Genomic DNA, 11,124 nt, shown 5'->3' on the forward strand with positions numbered 1-11,124 from the left:
TATAATACAAAATGAAACCTTACATACAGTTCTCACTAAAAATTAGGTCTCCTTGCGGTACACAACGGGTTTCCCCATCTTTCTGCATTACCCACCAAGTGCAACCAGGTCCTTGAGCAAAAACAATCCCACGGATTGGTTTGCCTTTGCCTGTGGTGGGATTAATCCAAACAGTCTTTCCTAAAATACCTTTCATGTGTACCACAGGGACCTTGTCCCCATCCACTGTGTGCAGGGGTTCAGAGTGGGCAGGACCTGCTCGATTGATGGACCCTCGGGTGTTAACCATCCAGGTGGCTTTGGCCAACTTCATTTCCCAATTTCTGAAGGTTCCACCACCAAGTGCTTTCAAAGTAGTCTTAAGGAGTCCATTACACCGTTCAACTTTCCCGGCAGCTGGCGCATGGTAAGGAATATGATATATCCATTCAATGCCATGTTCTTTGGCCCACGTGTTGATAAGGCCGTTCTTGAAATGGGTTCCGTTGTCTGATTCAATTCTCTCAGGGGTACCATGCCTCCAAAGGACTTGTTTTTCTAGACCCAAGATGGTGTTCCGGGCAGTGGCATGAGGCACAGGGTAGGTCTCTAACCATCCTGTAGTTGCTTCCACCATGGTCAGTACGTAGCGTTTGCCCTGGCGGGTTTGGGGAAGGGTGATGTAGTCAATTTTCCAGGCTTCCCCATACCTGTACTTTGACCATCGTCCACCGTACCACAGAGGCTTCACCCGCTTGGCCTGTTTGATTGCGGCACAGGTCTCACAGTCGTGGATGACCTGTGAGATGCTGTCCATGGTAAGGTCCACCCCTCGGTCAGGGGCCCATCGGTACGTCGCATCTCTCCCCTGATGACCAGAGGCATCATGGGCCCAACGAGCTAGGAATGCTTCTCCCTTGTGCTGCCAGTCTAGATCCACCTGTGATACTTTCACTTTGGCAGCTCGGTCCACCTGCTCGTTGTTGTGATGTTCTTCATTAGCCTGGCTTTTGGGTATGTGCGCATCCACGTGTCGAACCTTCATGGTCAATTTCTCTATTCGGGCAGTAATGTCCTGCCAAATCTCAGCTGCCCATATGGGTTTCCCTCTGCGCTGCCAGTTGGCCTTTTTCCAGCGATCCAGCCATCCCCACAGAGCATTAGCTACCATCCATGAGTCAGTGTAGAGATAGAGCCTTGGCCACTTCTCTCGTTCAGCAATATCCAAAGCCAACTGGACGGCTTTTAGCTCTGCGACCTGACTCGATCCACCTTGTCCCTCGGTAGCTTGTGCAACTTGTCGTGTGGGGCTCCATACTGCAGCTTTCCATTTCCGGTTAGTGCCTACAATTCGGCAGGAACCATCAGTGAAGAGGGCATATCGTCTTTCAGCCTCCGGTAGCTCATTATATGGTGGGGCTTCCTCAGCACGTGCCACTTGCTCCTCTTCTTCTTCAGAAGACAATCCAAAAGTCTCACCTTCAGGCCAGTTTGTAATTATTTCCAGAATCCCAGGGCGATTTGGATTCCCAATACGGGCGCGCTGAGTGATGAGAGCAATCCACTTGCTCCATGTGGTGTCAGTGGCGTGATGTGTGGAAGGCGCCTTTCCCTTGAACATCCAGCCCAGCACTGGTAGTCGGGGTGCCAGGAGGAGTTGTGTTTCTGTGCCAATCACCTCTGAGGCAGCTTGAACTCCTTCATAGGCGGCCAAGATCTCCTTCTCTGTGGGAGTGTAGTTGGCTTCAGATCCTTTGTAGCTTCTGCTCCAAAATCCCAGTGGTTGACCCCGAGTCTCACCAGGCACCTTCTGCCACAGGCTCCAAGACAAACCATGGTTCCCGGCTGCAGAGTAGAGCACGTTCTTCACATCTGGTCCCGTCCTGACTGGGCCAAGGGCTACTGCATGAGCAATCTCTTGCTTGATCTGGGCGAAGGCTTGCTGCTGCTCAGGGCCCCAGTGGAAATTGTTCTTCTTGCGGGTAACCAGGTAGAGAAGGCTCACAATCTGACTGTACTCAGGAATGTGCATTCTCCAAAAGCCTATGGCACCTAGGAAGGCTTGTGTTTCCTTCTTGTTGGTAGGTGGAGACATAGCGGTGATCTTATTAATTACCTCTGTTGGGATCTGACGACGTCCATCTTGCCACTTGACTCCTAGAAACTGAATTTCCTGAGCCGGTCCCTTAACTTTACTTCGCTTAATGGCAAAACCAGCTTTCAGCAGAATCTGGATAATCTTCTCTCCTTTCTCGAAGACTTCCCCTGCTGTGCTGCCCCATACAATGATGTCATCGATATACTGTAGATGTTCGGGGGCCTCACCCTTCTCCAGTGCAGCCTGGATCAGCCCATGACAGATGGTGAGACTGTGCTTCCACCCCTGGGGCAGACGATTCCAGGTGTACTGCACGCCCCTCCAGGTGAAAGCAAACTGAGGCCTGCATTCTGCTGCCAGAGGAATGGAGAAAAATGCATTGGCGATATCGATAGTGGCATACCACTTTGCTGCCTTGGACTCCAGCTGGTACTGGAGTTCCAGCATGTCTGGCACAGCAGCGCTCAGCGGTGGAGTCACCTCATTCAATGCACGATAGTCCACGGTCAATCTCCATTCTCCTTCAGATTTACGCACAGGCCAGATGGGGCTGTTGAAGGGTGAGTGGGTTTTGCTGACCACCCCTTGGCTCTCCAGTTTACGGATCATTTCATGGATGGGAATCACTGAGTCTCTGTCAGTACGGTATTGCCGGCGGTGTACTGTTGTTCTGGCGATTGGTACCCGTTGCTCTTCAACTCTCAGTAGTCCCACAGCAGAGGGGTCATCTGCAAGACCAGGCAAGGTGCTCAGTTTTCTAATGTCGTCTGTCTCTACAGCAGCTATCCCGAAAGCCCAGCGATATCCTTTTGGGTCTTTGAAGTATCCATTTCTAAGATAGTCTATGCCAAGGATGCATGGGGCCTCTGGGCCAGTCACGATGGGGTGTTTCTGCCACCTGTTCCCAGTTAAACTCACTTCGGCCTCCACTACAGTCAGCTGCTGGGATCCTCCTGTTACCCCAGAAATAGAGATGGATTCTTCTCCTACATACTTTGATGGCATCAGAGTACACTGGGCGCCGGTGTCAACCAAAGCCTTATGTTTTTGTGGGTCGGATGTGCCAGGCCATCGGATCCACACAGTCCAATAGATCCGATTATCCCTCTCCTCTACCTGGCTAGAGGCAGGGCTCCTCTATTCCTGATCCTGGTACACGTTGCTCTCTCCCTGTAAATAGGTTCTTGAGGTTCCTTCAAGAGGATCAGTCATATCATCATTCTGATACTGTCTGGAGTTCTGTACACGAGAGACTGGAGCAGCATTGACTCTAGATGAGCTTCTTGGGGTAGGTGTCCCTCTTTTCAGCTCACGTACCCGGGCTGCTAAGGAGGAGGTGGGTTTTCCATCCCACTTCCTCACGTCTTCTCCATGCTCCTGAAGGAAAAACCAGAGGTTACCTCGTGGAGTGTGTCCTCTCTCCCTGCCTGAGGAACGCCGGCTCCTAATGGCAGAAACTCTTGTTGGTTCTGGAGAGATCTGGTAGTTGTTTTCCTTAAGTTCTTTTTTTAGTTTCTGATGGCCCTCTTCAATCAGGCTTCGGACTTGCTCCACCAGCCGTGTTTCCACGGATGAGACATGGGTACGAAATGGGGCTGTGACAGTGTCCTCATAAATTCTTAGTTTATTGCCCAAGACGCCTACCATGTCCTCACCTTCCCTCCACTGCAGCGTTGCCAGGTAACGGGAATACATCTCTGGTCCAAGTCGTGCAAATCTCAACCACATCTGTGACGTGCACCGGACACAGTCTGGGCTCTTAGGAAATCTCTCATCTTCTGAGAAAATGATCTCCAGCACGGCCAATTCCCTCAGGCATCGGATACCTTGTTCTATTGTGCTCCATTTTCCTTGGTGCACCTGAAGATCTTCTTTACAAAGGTATCTGTCCTTCACACTTGTCAGCAGTCGCCGCCAGAGGCTGAGAGTTTCTTGGGTTCTCCCAATCCCCTGGTCAATGACCACATCCCGGGACAGAGATCCCAGTTGCCTGGCCTCACATCCATCCAGAATGGTGTCATTGGCTGCAGCGTCCCAGATGCGGAGCAGCCAGGTCAAGATGGACTCATTTGTCTGGCGGGTGAATTCCCTCCGCAGGTCACGCAGCTCACCCAGGGATAGAGAGCGAGTGATGATTTCTGGCTCTGTCACTTCTGCTGGGTGCGAAGGTCCTGCCACGTCCTCGTCAGTCACTATGCAAACTGATTTGCTCTTTGATTTCTTCTTCTGAACGGGCGCAACTGCTACTGGTCTAGGCTGTTCTGGCTCAGTGATGGTTTGTGTGGAGATGCTGATGGTGCTTCTGTCTTTTTTCTCCTCTGTGGCAGACTGCATAGACACGGACACTGTTGCTTTGCTTTTGGCTTTTTCCTCCTCTGTGGCAGTCTGCCTAGACACGGACACTGTTGCTTTGCTTTTGGCTTTTTCCTCCTTTGTGGCAGTCTGCATAGACACGGACACTGTTGCTTTTTGTTTGGTTCTTCTCCTCTTTGTGACATTCTGTGCAGTCGTGGATGAAGTTGATTTGTTTCTTTTTTCCTCTTCCTCAAGAATACGCATCAATACGCCATGTAGTGTTCTGTTTCTAAGCATGTTGTAGGCTGTAAAGGCTGTGCAGAGGAGACAAAGCAGAACTAACAACAATATTATGCTGTCCTTAGCATCCAGCAGGAACTCAACATTTCCAAAAACTACTGTATCAGGCCGGAAAGATTGGAAAAAATCATCCTTTACCCCCCCCCCCCCCAAGGGCTGGGTGTGATTGTTAAAACCCCGGATGTAGCAGCCTAGACTAGGACAAGCAAACAAAGTCGAGTATATATTCCGGATTATGTTCATTGCCTCAGAGGTTATCATGCAGTAGACATAATAGGCCAGTAAAGCAATTTTTATACCATATCCTGGTCTACACAGGAGCATTACAGCTGGCAGATAGTTCCCCATGTGTGGAAAAATATAGAGAGCAAGATATAAAACCCACGTAAGCATGTTGAGAATCATGGTGAAAACAAAATTGTAATACTGACTTTCCTCAGTACCCTTCGGGCCCCACGTTGGGCGCCAATTAATGTGTTGGTGTGAAAGTAAAACCAGTGCGAGACTCCAAGTCAGTAATACAATTTAATAGGAGAAAAGAGAAAAAATAAAACATATGCAATAATATAAAAGAAACAACCACCGACACAGTCAGAAATACAACCTGACACCCTGTCAGTCAGGGTGTTGGTAGCAGTCCGTATAAAGGGTGGCTGCAGTCCTCCTGGATGACGGATGTGGTTCTGTTGAAGCAGTGCTCCTGTAGAAGGTGCAGTTTTCCTCCGAAGATCCAGCGATGATGTGGAAAAGGTCCGACTTTCCTCTGGGATCCAGTAGAAAGGTCTGCCCTCGGGTCCCAAACCCCAGTTTTTTATCTAGGTAGGAAAGGCTTGGCTCCTGCCCCTGGTTGGGGCATCTCCCAATGGGATGATGTAATCTTATCAGTCACACAATAGGACTTAATGGCCCATTAACAGAATATATCTTCTGGAGGAAGGATGGGTTGTGAATAGATAACGATGATCATCCCCCGATCTTATCAGATGGCACATCAGCAGAGGATATCTCCCACAGAGATAAGGATCAACACCCCTCCCACGTTTTAACAGATGGTGATAGAATACACATTTTTGCATTGTACCCCAGGACACTTGTGAGATGAACTCACATCAGAGAAGTTCAGAGAGAACTGTCTCCCATGGGAGGGACCCCATAGTGCAGCACGGGAAGGACTTCTCTCCCTGAGCAGCAGGGGAAGCCAAGGGTGATGAACTGACCATAACCCCCATTCCTTGTCTCCTTGTGCCACTGGGGTAAGATGTAGAGCTGGGAAGGAGGGAGGGGTGAGGGGAAGGTGTTTTTAAGGGATTATTTTACTTCTCATTATTCATTGATTTTGTCAGTGTAGTTAATTCACTTTATATCTCTAAGTTGAGACTATTTTGCCCTTGATGGTATTTAGTGAGTGATCTCTTCCGGTCCTTAACTCATGAATCCTTAGTTAAATTTTTTCTCCTCTGTCCAGCTGCAGAGGAGAGTGAGTGAGTGAGTGGCTTTGGTGGGTGCCTTATATCCAACCAGCATCAACCCACAACTGTCTTTTTTGGTGGAGAATGTGGGTACTCATGAGGATTTTGAGATAAGGATATTAATTGGAAGAGTTAATGGGTGAAACAAGTATGCCTAGAGGAGCTGGAACAGAGGCTACACAGAGTTAAGGGGAATAAAATGGATATTTATTGAGAGGCCTTCAAAGGCCACACCCTGGCAGTACCAATGCCCCAGTCGTGGCCCCTGCCTGGATGGCTCCAAGATAGAAGCAGAAGAGGGCTTGGTCACAAGATCTCACATCTTTATAGGTTTTAGTCCATTTGCATGCAGGAGTCAACTGTTCAATTAATAGTCTCAAACCGTGAAGTTTCATCCTCCTTGATTGCTTGCCCACCCTCCTCTTTCCACATTGTTTATGCTTAGGGCCTGAAGTTTGAAGAAATTGTCCTTGAGTTCTTAAGTGGAATAGGACTGTTTTGTCTTCATCACCCAAGCACATCAGAAAAGCACATCCAAGCAGAACAGAAAAACTTAAAACTTAAGGCATCAATATTAAACAGTGCTATAGAGTAGAATGAATGTCGGGAATTTTTGTTCTAATTTGAGGGTAGAGGAGTGGATATTGTGTAACTTGTCCATTTTTATTCTGTGTTGTGATGATGTTATTTTGGTTTTGGTGTGGGGAATTTCTTTTTCCTTTCCTTAGTTTAGTTTAGCTGTTTTTGTTGTTCTAAGTGAAGAGCTTGTGCTGAATGTGGATTTTAATGATAATTCTTAAATAAGTGTTTCACAGAGGTGAGAGGTGGAAGCAGGGCCCCTCTCTTCCTTTTAAATATGATATCACAGAGGCATTGCCACCATATCTAATTGGCCCATCCTTAATCAGTTGCATGTCCATCTTTGGAGCCATCAGAGATTGGCTCTGCTGGACATGTTAGAAGCTTCTTGCAGCTTCTCACAGAAACCACTTCTGTGGCCACCCCGCTACCAAAACCCAGGCCATGCAAAACCAACACACATCCCCAAGAGACCTCTGTAATAAATTATTTAGTGATAAATTGTGCTTTAGTGTAAATCTGTCTCCAGTTAAATGGATGGAGTTATTTCAGTGAAGTAGCTTAAGATCTTCATAAATAAAATGTTCCATTTAAGGTACAATTTGATGCTTAGACTTTTGTCAAATCCCTATTTGAAATTTGAAGCTACTCTGCTCCATGGGATAAGTTTCTAAATGTTTGTTTTTATGATATGCTATTGTTATCTTATTAATTAAGGTGACAAATCAATGGTAGCTGTATTGGTTTTGCACAGCCTGGTTTTTGGTAGCAGGGGGGCCACAGAGGTGGCTCCTGTAAAAAAGCTGCTGGAAGCTTCCACCATGTCCAGCAGAGCCAATCCCTGACAGCACTGAGGATGGACGTGCTGCTGGCCAAAACTGGGCCAATGAGAGGTTGGTAACGCCTCTGTGATGACATTTTTAACAAGAAAATCAAAACAAAGTCACACAGTTTTGCTTCTGGTCAGAGAAGAGGAGGAGGTAAGAATATGTGAGGGGAAACAACATGGTGACACCAAGGTGAGTGTAGAAGGAGGGGGAGGAGGTGCTCCAGGCACTGGAGCCGAGATTCCTCTACAGGCTGTGGTGAAGACAGATGCCTAGAAAAGCTGGTCTGTAACAGGGACTAGACAGAGTTAAAAGGAATAAAATAGGTGTTTATTGAAAGGCCTTAAAAGGATACACCTTGGGCAGTACAAGAACCTGGCCGGGGCTGCACTCAGGTTGAATCCAATATGGATCCCGGTCAAGAGTTTTTACACTTTTATAGGTTTTGGTTCATCTACCTACTGGGGTCAATTGTCCAATTACAGCCCCAGGACACAAAGTCTCAACCCCCTGGCTTTCCCCCTTGCACCTGCTCCCCTGCATCCTTCTCACAGACTGTGTTGTCTGCAGTAGACAGCGGGAGAGAGGTCTCTTTTTTTTGCTTTTGGTTAGTTTTTCTAACCAGTTATGGCAAAGAAGTTCCCTAGACTGTGTTTTTTCCTCATTTTTCTTAAAATTGTTCGAACCTGCTCTAAACTGAAAACCCAGAAGAGCACCAAGAGCTCACACCTGTAGCCCACCAGGCCTGGCCTGGACTGCGGCATTTCCCAGGGCTGGAGGGACTGAGAACAAACTGAGTGAGCCTGGCTGCAAACCACGAAAAAGACTCTTCTAAATTTGTCATCTCTTCGGAGCGGCAAAAAGTTTTGCTGTTTAGTATTGTTCATTTTTGTGCTGGGGAGTGCTTTGCCTGTTAAATAAACAGGTTTTTTCCCACTTCTCTCCAAAAAAATATTTTTTCCCCAAACCAGTTGGGGGAGGGACTGCTTGAATCTGTTTCCTGAAATAAATCCATTCAAAAGTTTCCTCCCAAATTTATCCTAAACCAGAACAAATATTTATTGACGCCCAACACATGGCCCGAGAAAGTGGAAAAAAAACCTGTTCTGACTGCATTTTGGTAGTATTTACTCTATATTGGGGTAAAGCAGTCAGTAACCATGTTGTTTGAATTCATAATGTCTCTCAGGGTGGAGGCCCTCATGTGTCTTGGGTCCCTAAGCTTTTTTGAGGTTTTAATACCTTTCTGGTCTCTAGGCTTATTTTCTTATCCAGAGATAGCTCCGGTAGTGTCCCTAACACGTAGTTTCTTCAGTAGAGGAGCACAAATTAGAATAACTATTGTGCTAGACTCAGTGATAATGATTTATAAAAAGTTTATAAAGCTACTGGAGTTTGTTCCAGGTATGTATGGTTTATAGTTTCTTCATCCTACCCTGCATTCCAGTTCCAATAGCATGTTTTGAGGGGTTATTAGTAATTGCACCCAGTTTGTTAAAGAAGCAGGGGATGAGGCGTTTCGGTCTTTCCTTTCTTTCTTCTCCTTTGAATCTGTTACATCACTTTTGGAGAATGTTCAGTTTCCCCTGGATGTTAAGGAGACCACCTTCCTAGTATTTAATCTGGTAAGCTTCCTCTATATGGTCTACAGTATGTCTAGAGTGAGTGCTGGTATGTCCAGAGGAGCTGATAAGACCCCTGACCCAACAGTAGACCAAGGCGTGGAAAATCCTGAGTGGTGTGGAGAATGGGAGGATATGGGCCAAACCCTGAGGGAATTTTCTGACCCTGTAGTCTGGCACTTTCCACATGAACAAATACAGAACGCAACTGAAGTGGGGAAATATTTGCAAAAGAACTTCCATGATGATTCTAATGAGAAAAAGCTCATTGCAATAAGCTGGGCCCTGGCACCTGCTTATTGCATGCTGCTAGATACTGTAGGGCAGCAGATAGAGGCCAGGGGGCAGGGACATAAATCAGCAGCCACCCCAGTCACTCAGGCTGCTGCCAACACCCCAGTTACTCAGATTGCAACTAAACCAGACAGTGAGCCTAAGCCAGCAGCTAAAACAGACAGTGAACCTAAGCCACTGGCAGTTGCTAATGAGGGAAAGAAGCACAAAACCAAAACCAATCTACCAGCAGACGATGATGATCTGGGGGAAGGACCCTCAAAGCCAGCTCCAGCAACTGACACAAAATCAGAAGTCACTACTAAGTCCTTTTTCCTGAAGGACCTTTGTGACCTGAAAAAGAATTACACTCGATGACCTGATGAATCTATAATTAGTTGGTTAGTCCGTCTTTGGGACACTGCAGGTGAAGCTACAATTCTGGGCAGTACTGAAGCGAGGCATTTGGGATCCCTGTCACATGATCCCGTTATTGACCAAGGAATGATGAGGGGGGCTAACCCTCACAGTCTCTGGACACAGGTCCTGGGAAGTGTGGCACAAAGATATCTGTGTGCAAATGATCTCTATATGCAGCAAACCCAGTGGAAGACCATAGAACAAGGGATTCAACACTTGAGAGAAATGGCAGTGGCAGAGATTGTCTTCTCAGATGACCTAACAACTAGGAATCTAGACTTGGTGTCATGTACATCCATGATGTGGCAAAAACTTGTACAACTTGGGCCACAAGTCCGCTTCTGCTTTAGCAATAATGAAGCGGGATGATGGAGGAGACCGTGCTTGATATGGCAAAGAAGCTCCGAGCATATGCAGATGCTGTGCATGGCCCAACACATGCCAGGATAGCAGCTGTGGAAACATGTCTGCAAAAATTAGAAGATAAAATAGAGGAGAATCACAAGAAACTCAGAGAGGAGATTAAAGAGAACCTTCTCCAAATCTCAGCAGTACAGATCAGAGGTTCTGGTACCCAACGCAGACGTTCTCCAGATAAGGAGAGAAGGTACACCCCACGAGCTGAGCTGTGGTTCTTCCTGCTTGACTGCTGAGAAAACATGAGGAGATGGAATGGAAAATCTACTGCTACTGTGGCTGTATACTGTATATATGTGTATATATATGTATATATAAAAGTATGTGTTTGTAGTTAGAATATATATTAGTTTTGGTAGTAAGCTGACGATATGGGGATAAGGGGTAGAATGTCCTAGGGTGACTTTATGATGCTTCTATCACCCCCAATTGTCTGTTCTATTTATGCTAGATATTGAGTTCTGCATCTTTAAGACTGGTTCCAAAAGCAAAGGGGGGGGGGGGGGGGGGGAGAAGAAGCGTGCAGTTTGCCTACAGAAACTGCACTTGCTCCCCTGCAATTCCTTCTCACAGACTGTGTTGTTTGCAGCACGGATAGCGGGAGAGAGTTTTCCTTTGCTTTTTGGTTCGTTTTTCTTAGCTAGCTGAGGCAGAGCAGTTCCCCGGACTGTGGCTTTTCTTTTTCTTGGAACTGTTCAAATGTGCTCTGGACTAAAAACCCAGTAAAACACTGGGAGCTCACACCTGTGGCCCTCCGGGGACCTGGACACAGCATTTTCCAGAGCAAGATGGACTGATAAGAAACTAAGCAAGCTGAGCTACACACCAAGAAAAAGACTTTGTGA

At 46.9% G+C, this 11,124-nt stretch overlaps 1 pseudogene; it reads left to right on the top strand.

Annotated features, from left to right (window-relative positions):
• Positions 1-7,172: 7,172 nt before the first annotated feature.
• LOC148220070 (uncharacterized) lies at positions 7,173-10,784 on the top strand (annotated as a pseudogene).
• Positions 10,785-11,124: the final 340 nt, after the last annotated feature.

The sequence above is a fragment of the Sturnus vulgaris genome, chromosome W (assembly GCF_052056855.1).
Source record: "Sturnus vulgaris isolate bStuVul1 chromosome W, bStuVul1.hap1, whole genome shotgun sequence".
Lineage (NCBI taxonomy): Eukaryota > Metazoa > Chordata > Aves > Passeriformes > Sturnidae > Sturnus > Sturnus vulgaris.